Below are 9627 nucleotides of genomic sequence, written 5' to 3' on the forward strand. Positions count from 1 at the left end.
GCATATTCTTTAAGATCCGCCCCTCGATTTTGACTGATTCCAATGGTAGAATTAGCTGATTTTTGGATATATGATGGATCTTGATGCAAAATATTCTTTGCCATCATCCTTTCTTCTCGATTCCCTCCAAAAACTCCTTGGGAAATAACTTCACGTTCTCTATTGAACTCCTCTTCCATCGCAGTGTTCATCGCGACTTTGAGTTGGTATTTCGAAGAGTTCGGAGGTTGTTCTTGGCGCGTATTAACTTGGGATTTCTTTCCTTTGTCAAGGCGTTTCGGATGGCTTTGGTCCGGTAGAGTTTGACCGTCCATCGACAGGGCACGTGCCGGCGCAGCGGCGCGCGCGTGTGACTTTTTGGTAGCCATTGTAGACAGAGGAGAAAGCGTGAGTTAGAGAGTGAAAATTTCAGATCGCCGTAATAATTGTATTTTGGGCTTGGTTGTTAGGGTTACTGTTTTAGGGTTAGGGTTAGGGTTAGGCTTAAGGTTAGGGCTTGGCTTAGGGTTAGGGTTTAGTTTTTTTAAGGGTTATAGGGTGTGTGGTTTAGGATTTGAGGTTTAAAATCTATGGTATATTGTTAAATGTATGTGTTCACGTATTTTGGATTTAGACTTTTTATTTTGACTTATGGATTAGGGTTTAAGGTTTAGGATTAGGGTCTGGGTTAGGGTTAGGGTTTTTTTTAAAGGTTTTATCGTTCATGATTTAATATTTGTGGTTTAAATCTATGGTTTAGTATTTAATGTTTGGGTTTTTGTATTTTCGCATTACGGGTAAGGGTTAGGGTTGGGTTTTGGGGTTTTTAAGTTTTCTAGTTTAGGGTTTAGGATTTAGCTTTAATATCAATGGTTTAATGTTTAATGTTTGGGTTTTGGTATTTCGATCTTGGGATTTAGGTTTTTTTTAGGTTTTAATATTTGGGATTATGTAGTTGAGTTTTAATATCTAAGTTTTATTATTTACTTTAAGGATTTTGGTATTTTGTGCTTATGGTTTAGTGCTTAAGGTTTAGGGTTAGGATTAAGGATAGGGTTAGGGTTATGGTTTATGTTAGGAATAGGTTAAGGGTTAAGGTTCAGGGTTTCTTTTAGGTTTTATGTTTTGGAGTTTAGGGTTTTTTGGTTTAAATCCATGGTTTAGTGTTTCATCTTTGGATTTTTGCATTTTGGGCATGGGTTTTTGGGTTAATTATTTTGGGTAAGGGTTAGGGTTGGGGTTTAGTGTTTTTAAAGGTTTTAGGTTTGTGGTTTAGGATTTGAGGTTTGAAATCTATGGTTTAGTATTTAATGTTTTGGTTTGCGTATTTTGGACTTAGGGTTTTTAAGTGTTCATGGTTTAGGGTTAGGGTGTGGTTTTTTTAGGTTTTATGGTTAAGTGTTTAGCATTTCATGTTTAATATTTATGGTTTAGTGTTTAACGTTTGGGTTTTGGTATTCTGGACTTAGGGTTTTAGGTTTAGGTTTAGGTTAGGGTAAGGGTTACAGTTAGGACTTAAGTTTTTCTTAGGTTTTAGGGTTAGTGGCTATGAATTTTATATTTAAAATTAATGGTTTAGTGTTTCATATTTGGGTTCAAGTATTTTGTACTTAGGGTTGTTTTTTGGACTGAGGGTTTAGGGTTTAGTGTTTGGGTGTAGGTTTTTTTTTTAGCTTTTATGGTTCCGGTTTAACATTTGAGGTTTAAAATCTATGTTTTAGTATTTAATGTTTGGGTTGTGGTATTTTTTTTTTATTTTTTTTGGCATATAAGGTGCCAAAATTCTTTATAACATTGTAGAATGGAAAACCCCTTTTAAGAGTTTTTGGGGTTCCAATAAAGAAATACCATTAAGCTTGACAAAGATACAACAAGATGGCTTTAGCTGAATGGTCCTAAGGTTACAACATCGAGCTCTATACATTAACTTAGCCCTCTTTCTCAATCTCTACCTTGAGAAAGTGCCGATCTTCGATCTTACAGTTCCTACGTTTACATACTTAAGCGACTACAAATATAGGATAATGAGCAAAGTGTCGCACTGACCTCTTTCATGTGTTAAGAGTTCTCATATGCATAAATGAGGAGGTAAATCTAGTAGAGTTGTCTGAATGCATGATGAGAAAGCCAGTCTATACACAAGGCAGTGACTTCCAGTCACACATCTTCTTGAATAATTTATTGTCTGAATGCATGATGAGGAAGCCAGTCTATGCACCAGGCAGTGACTTCCAGTCGCATGTCTTCTTGAATAACTTATTGCCTCTTTTTCGTATGCCAGTTCCCACAAGACCAGCTGAAAGAAGAGATTTTGTGTCTGGTCTCCACCGAAAATATTTTAGCATGGAGAACAAGGTAGAAAGAGCTGGACTGATTTCACTATCATATATATTGCCACATGATATCACCTTGAGGCTCTGGATCTCCTTCCACGAAAGGAGTGCAGATTCGAGGCCTTTAGTTGTGAGCAGTAAACAACTTTCTAGGCTAAGAGACTTCACTCTCCTTAGACCAGTGGATAGACTGAAAATTTCATTATCCAGTCCCTAACAGTTGTGGAAAGTAACCTCTCTAACTTCTTGACATAGTAGAAACAATGTTCTCAAACTCTCCTTATTTCTTAATTGGCATTTCTCGAAATGTAATCTTTTAAGTGTTGGGCAAGATCCTACATCTTCATCAAACCATCCCCAATGATCAATACTCTTACAATACATAAACCTCAAGGTGTTCAAATTTTCACAATAGGAAAGAGAATACAACCAACCACCCTCTATCGTATGATCACGAAGAATCAACTCTTCGAGCATTTGACAACATTGTGCTATTGCCTTAATCCCTTCATAGCTCCCTTCATAACCACTCAGCTCCAGCTTCACCAATCTCTTACATCCCTGAGCTAAAATAGTCAAACTAATATAAGTAACCAAAGATTTATAAAACCCATCAATATTTCCAATCGATCTCAATATCTGCAAGTTCTGACATGCTGCGATACCACGAAGATCCTGATCATTACATCTGTGCAATTCCAGCACTTGCAAAGTTGGACATTCCTATGCTACCCCCAACAATCCCAATTCACTAGCATTTACCACCAACAATCTACGCAAAATAGGACACCTACCTGCTAGTATTCTCAACCCATTATCAATCTCATCAGAAGGCACACAAATCTTTCCTTAAGAAACCAATCTTTTTCGCATCAGCATTACAATCCACATGAGAAGAAAGCAACCGGTTAGAGCAAAAAACACCTGCATTCCCCGGTGAAATCAGAGACCCATTAACCAAATCAACATGGATAAGATTGAGAAACCGAATAAATAACCGACCCAAAACAAGGAAATCCCAATCAAGAAGCTTAATCGACCGAACGAGACGACCTTGGAGATTGAGCCAGCGTTTAGATACAAGAGAATTAGAATTTCTTTGTGAATCAGGGAGTTTAGAGAGAATGGAAAGAAGTATTTCATCTGAAAGAAGAGAAATTGGATTGTATACAAGTGAGAGAAGAGTGAAATCTAGGGATTTGCGAAGTTGTGGAGAAGGGGATGAAGATGGGGTTTGCTTATTAGACCTTGATTGAAGATGCATAGTGAAAAGGACATGATTGAGTGCTTTCTTATTCTTGAGCAAAAAATCATTCTAGCTTAGAGATGGCGGCCCTTTCAATGGTGACCTAAAATTTGAAATTTCAGGTGAAAACACCATTATTTTCTTAGCAGAAGCCAATAAGAAACACCATGATAGCTCTGGTTATTTCACTCAAAATCAATCTTGCATAATTTTGTTTGAGCTTATTTTGGGCTTAAGGTTTTGAGTTTATGGTTTAGGGTTAGAGTTAGGGTTAAGATTGGGTTAGGGTTAGGGTTAGGGTTTTAGTTTATTTTAGGTTTTTAGGTTTAGGATTTAGGATTTGAGGTGTAATATCAATAATTTAGTGTTTGGTTTTTTTGTTATCATATTTTGGGCTTTGGGTGTAGGGTTTAAGGTGGGGTTAGGGTTAGGATTAATGTTAGGGGGTTTAGGTTGTTTTTTTAGGTTTTACTGTTTTGGGTTAACGATATGAGTTGTAATACATATGGATTAGTGCTTAATGTTATAGTTTGGTAATTTGGGCTTTAGGTTTAGTGTTAGGGTACGTGTTCGATTAGGGTTAGGGTTAGGGTTTAGTGTTTTTTTAGGCTTTAGGTTTTGGGATTTAGAATTTTTTGTTTAAAATCTATTGATAATGCTTAATGTTTGGGTTATGGTATTTTGGGCGTGGGGTTTAGGTAAATGGTTTAGGGCTAGGGTTAGGGTTTAAGTCTTTTTCAGGTTTTAGGGTGTGTGGTTTAGGATTTGAGGTTTAAAATCTATGGTTTGGTGTTTGGTTTTAGGGTATGGTATTTTGGACTTAGGGTTTTTAGTTAGGAATTAGGCTTAGGGTTTAGGGTTTTGGGTTCGGGTAAGGATAAGAGTTACAGTGTAGTTATTTTTAGGTTTTATGGTTCAAGGTTTAGCATTTGAGGTTTAAATTATGGTGTACTATTTAATGTTTGAGTTGTGGTGCTTTGGGCTTAAGGTTTCGGGTGTATGGTTTAGGGTTAATGTTAGGATTAAGGTTTGGGTTAGGATTAAGATTAAGGTTAGGGTTAGGTTAGGGTTTAGGGTTTTCTTATTTTTTTTGTTTATGGTTTAGGATTTGAGGCTTAATATCAATGCTTTAGTGTTTAATGTTTGGAGTTTGATATTTTGGGCTTGTGGTTTAGGGTTTATGGTAGGGTTAGGATTAGGGATAATGTTAGGGTTTGGGTTAGGGTTAGGGTTTAGGTTGTTTATTAGGTTTTACAGTTTGGGGTTAAGGACTTTAGTTGTAATATCTATGGTCTAGTGTTTAATGTTAGGGTTTTGGTATTTTTGGCTTTTGTTTATGGTTTAGAGTTTAGGGTTAAGATTACGATTGGATTAGGGCTATGGTTCGTGTTAGTGATAGGGTTAGGGCTAGGGTATAAAGTTTTTTTTAGGTTTTCTATTTTGGAGTTTAGGATTTTATATTTAAGATCTATGATTTAGCATTTAATCTTTGGGTTGTCGTATTTTGGCCTTGGGGTTTATGGTTAATGGTTTAAGGTTAGGGTTTGGGTTAGGGTTTAGTTTATTTTTGGTTTATGGTTTAGTGTTCGTGTTCGTGTTAGGGATGGGGTAAGGGTTAAGGTTAGGGTTTCATTAAGTTTTAGGTTTTGGGGTTTAGAAATTTTGGTTTAAAATCTATGGTTAGTGGTTAATGTTTTGTTTATGGTATTTTGGGCATGGGGATTCAGGTGAATGGTTTATGGTTAGGGTTACTGTTTAGTTTTTCTTAGGTATTAGGGATGTGGTTTAGGATTTCAGGTAAATCTATGGTTTAGTATTTGATGTTTGGATATCATATTTTGGATAAAGTGTCTTTAGTTTGGACGTAGGGCTTAGGGTTTAGGGTTTAGCGTTAGGGTTAGGATAAGAGTTATTGTGTAGGTTTTTTTTAGGTTTTATGGTACAGGGTTTAGCATTTGAGGGTTAAAATCTCTGGAAAGTATTTAATATTTGTTTTTTTGTATTTTGGGCTTAAGATTTCGGGTTAATGGTTTAGGGTTAGGGCTAGGGTTAAGGTATGATTTAGGGTTAGGGTTAGGGTTTTGAGTTTTCTTAGTTTTTTGGGTTTAGGGTTAGGATTTGAGGTTTAATATCAATGGTTTAGTGTTTAATGTTTGGGTTTTGGTATTTTGGGCTTGGGCTATAGGGTTTATGGTAGGTTAAGGTTAGGGGAAATGTTAGGCTTATGGTTACGGTTAGGGTTTAGGTTGTGTTTAAGGTTTTAGAGTTTGGGTTTAAGTATTAAAGTTGTAATATCTATCTATGGTTTAGTATTTAATGTTAGGGTTTTAAAATTTTGGTCTTTGGGTTAAGGGTTTAGAGCTTAGGATTGAGGTTAAGGATTGGGTTAGGGTGATGGTTCGTGTTAGGGATAGGGTTAGGGCTAGGGTATATGCTTTTTTTAAGGTTTTTTTTTCTTGGGGTTTAGAATTTTTTTGTTTAAAATCTATGATTTAGTATTTAATGTTTTGGTTTTGTTATTTTGGGCTTTTTTTAGTTGAATTACCCTTGGAGAGGTAGGGGCTGAGCAACACCCCAGGCCTTATCATTGAAAAAGAAAACCAAAATACAAGGAGGGGGCGTAAACCTAACCTCTAGCCTATGATGGTTTGGAGTCAACTTGCCAAAAGGGAAGTCAACTCCTCCCCTTACACAAAAGATGAATCAAAATAGTAAGTACCTAGAAGAGAGGACTCCTCTCCATACATAGTATCTTGGAAACATAAACAAGAAAGACTCTCCCTTTACATTTAAAAAAGATAAAACTATCCTAACCTATTCAAAGAATCTATAACTATTAATAATATAGATAAATGGAAAAGATAATATAAATCATGGAGGTTCTTTAATTTTCTTGATGTTCTTCCTCCTAAAACTTGGCATTTCCAGTAAATCGAGTTGGTAGTATGCCCTTGCTTCCTAGGTAGTTGGTGGTGGCTGAAATATACATGAGGGTTGGTTATTTGATGGTTGTGTTTGGACACTTCATCAGCAACCCAGTTTGCTTCCCTAAAAACGTGTGTGCATTTGAAATTTTTGGGTTCTAGTTGAGCAGATTCTGCAGCCTGCCTAGCTGAGTTATGAAGTTCCATTGAGGGGCTGATTTTTGGTTAATCCACTTCACAACCATCTCTGAATCAAGCTCCAATATAATATTCCTACAGCCAATCTCCAATGCCCAAGTCAAGCCAAAAATGGCTGCCTCAATTTCTGCTTTATTGTTTGTTCCTTCTCTAAGCGTTGTCACGAAGGCCATCAGCAACTGTCCATCTTTATCCCTTAAAATGACTCCAGCACCTAGCCTACACGGATTGGTAAGACCACTGCCATCAGTGTTTACATCGATCTACTTATCTGGGGTCTTCCTCCAAGCTACTAAACTTACCTTGATGTCTTAAACACAGGCCTCACATTTTTGTATCAAATCATTCCATTTATCTGGCCATTTGATATGTGGAAATGCTATGTTCAACATCTTGTAGCAGTCCATGTAAATTGCATATTTCACCCTGCTGATATTTGTCGTTTTACCCCCATATTTGCATGCACATCTTTTCTTCCATAAGTTCCAACATATGAATATAGAAATGGCTTGTAAAAGCAATTTGTGGGCTGTATTGTTGGCCTTTGCAGACCACGACTGTTGGAGCATCTGCTGCAATGAATGGCAATCATGTTGGACCCCTGCTGTAGCTGCAAAACTGCTCCACACTTTGGCTTAAAATTGGCATGAATGAAGACGTGTTGGATGTTGTCCATGCCTGCATTATCAACACAACCAAAACACTTTGATGGCTCAATGCCAAAATTAGTAAGTTTGTCATTAGTGGGGAGTTTTTCCCTTAGGGTCCTCCATAATAGAATAGAAGAATTAAAAGGAATATTTTTATGCTATAACAAAGAATTAAACTGATTCTTAACCCTTTTTTCCCTGATATTCTCCCAAGCTGATGAAAAGTTAAAGTTGCCATGATTGTTGAGGTTCCAGACTGCTTGGTCAGCGGAATTTTATGTGGCAATGATATTGAACATTGACTTGCTGGTGCTTGTTCAATTAACTTGTTCCAGTTCCATTTCCCAGCTTCCTTGAATTCAGCACTGTTACAATCTTAAATTTGTTGCTATTGGTGGAAGAATGTGCTAGTGGGCCATTGCCAAACCAATTATCCCACCAAAAACAGCAATTTCCAGCCTGAAGCTTCCATTGGATATGTTGTTCCACATAGTGTTTGTTCTTCAACATGTTCTTCCATGTCAATGAATCTCCAATATCCCACTTTTTACTAACTGGGTTGGATATTTGGTGATATTTTGCTCTCAGAAAATCACCCCACAAGGTTTGTTTGGTTTGAAAGATCCACCATTGTTTGAACTGAAAGGCTATACACATATCTTTAAAATTTTTCATGCCTATTCCCCCTTAATCATAAGGGAAGCTGAGATTCTTCCATGATGCCCAATGATATCTCTTTCTCCCATTTATCCAACCCCAGAAGAAATCTTCCATTAGCATTTGGATCTTTTTAAGCACCGTGGATGGAGGATTTACTGCAGACAATAAATGTATGGGTATTTCCTGTAACACATGCTTTGTAAGTACTGCTTTTCCTCCATAACTGAGTAGTTTGGTTTTCCATCCTGTAATTCTGCATACAACTTTGTTAACAAGATCAGAAAAATATATATTCCTAGGCCTACCAACAAATAATGGGAAGCCTAGGTAAGTAAAAGGACCTTGCTTTTGTTTGAAACCTGTGAGTCTTTTCTCTTGTGCTACTGAAAGCATTGGAGTGTAGCATAAAATGACTCTTGTCTTGATTGATGAGTTGTCGAAAAGTCTCTTCATACTCCTTTACAATTTTCATTAAGAGCTTCAAGGTTTTGTACCTTCAAAAAGTGATGAGAATTATATCATCCGCAAAACTCATGTGATTGACTTGAGGTCCCCTCTTCTCCATGAAGAAGACATGATAGTCCGGATGAGAATGTAACCTATTAAGAGTCCTGGATAACACTTCTGCACCTAAATTATATAGTGCAGGGGATACGGGGTCAACTTATTTGAGACTTCTTGTGTAGTGAAAGAAACTATACCTCTTACCGTTGACAATGATTGAATACCAATTGTTGGCCATGATTCTCCAAACCATATCTATGAATATTTCAGCAAACCCCATTTTCCTTAGAACCAAGCAAATGTATGACCAAGAAACCCTGTCACACGCCTTTATGATCACATTACTCCTAATATTGGGTTTCTTAATATGGTGGATAATTTCCTGAGCAAGCATTATGTTCTCAGAAATACTTTTTCCCTTAACAAACCCGGATTGATTGGATGAAATCTAAGAAAGGAGAATAGGGCTAAGTTTGGTACTCACTAGTTTAGATATAATCTTGCTAGTGAAGTTGCTCAGACTTATAGGCCTAAACTAAGTTAGCTTGTTTGGATTACTAACTTTAGGAATTAGGAAAATACAAGAACAGGAGAAATCCTTAGGAATTATTTGTCCACTAAAGAAGGCCTTACCAACTCCCATTAAGTCATCCTTGATAATTTGCCAACACTTCTGAAAGAAGTAACCATTCATACCATCCGGACCAGCTGCGGAATTAGGATTCATAGAGAAGATCACACTTATAAGTTTCTCCATATTAGGCATACTGATAAGATGAGTATTTAGTTCTTGGCTTACCATCCTTGGAATGCATTCCAATGTATCTTCATTAATGAGTTTTTCCTCACCTGTAAAAATCTTTTGGAAATTATCACAGACTGTCTGAGCAATATCATCCTCAGCTTGTATCCATTCCCCCTCTTCACTGATAATCTTGTGCACAAATAATTTTCTTCTTCTTCCTCTTCTAATGGAATGAAAATATTTAGAATTTGTGTCACCATCTTTGAACAATTGTAGTCGAGTTTTCTGTTTCAATATACTATCCTCTAAATTTGAGAAACTTGATATATTTAGCATTAATCTCATGTAAGGCACTTCTGTTAGCATCACTTTGGTGAAGAATGTAATT

At 36.7% G+C, this 9627-nt stretch overlaps 1 pseudogene; it reads right to left on the minus strand.

The window, feature by feature from the left end:
• Positions 1-2076: 2076 nt before the first annotated feature.
• On the minus strand, positions 2077-3693 carry LOC107004574 (annotated as a pseudogene).
• Positions 3694-9627: the final 5934 nt, after the last annotated feature.

This window comes from Solanum pennellii, chromosome 11 (assembly GCF_001406875.1).
Source record: "Solanum pennellii chromosome 11, SPENNV200".
Classification (NCBI taxonomy): domain Eukaryota; kingdom Viridiplantae; phylum Streptophyta; class Magnoliopsida; order Solanales; family Solanaceae; genus Solanum; species Solanum pennellii.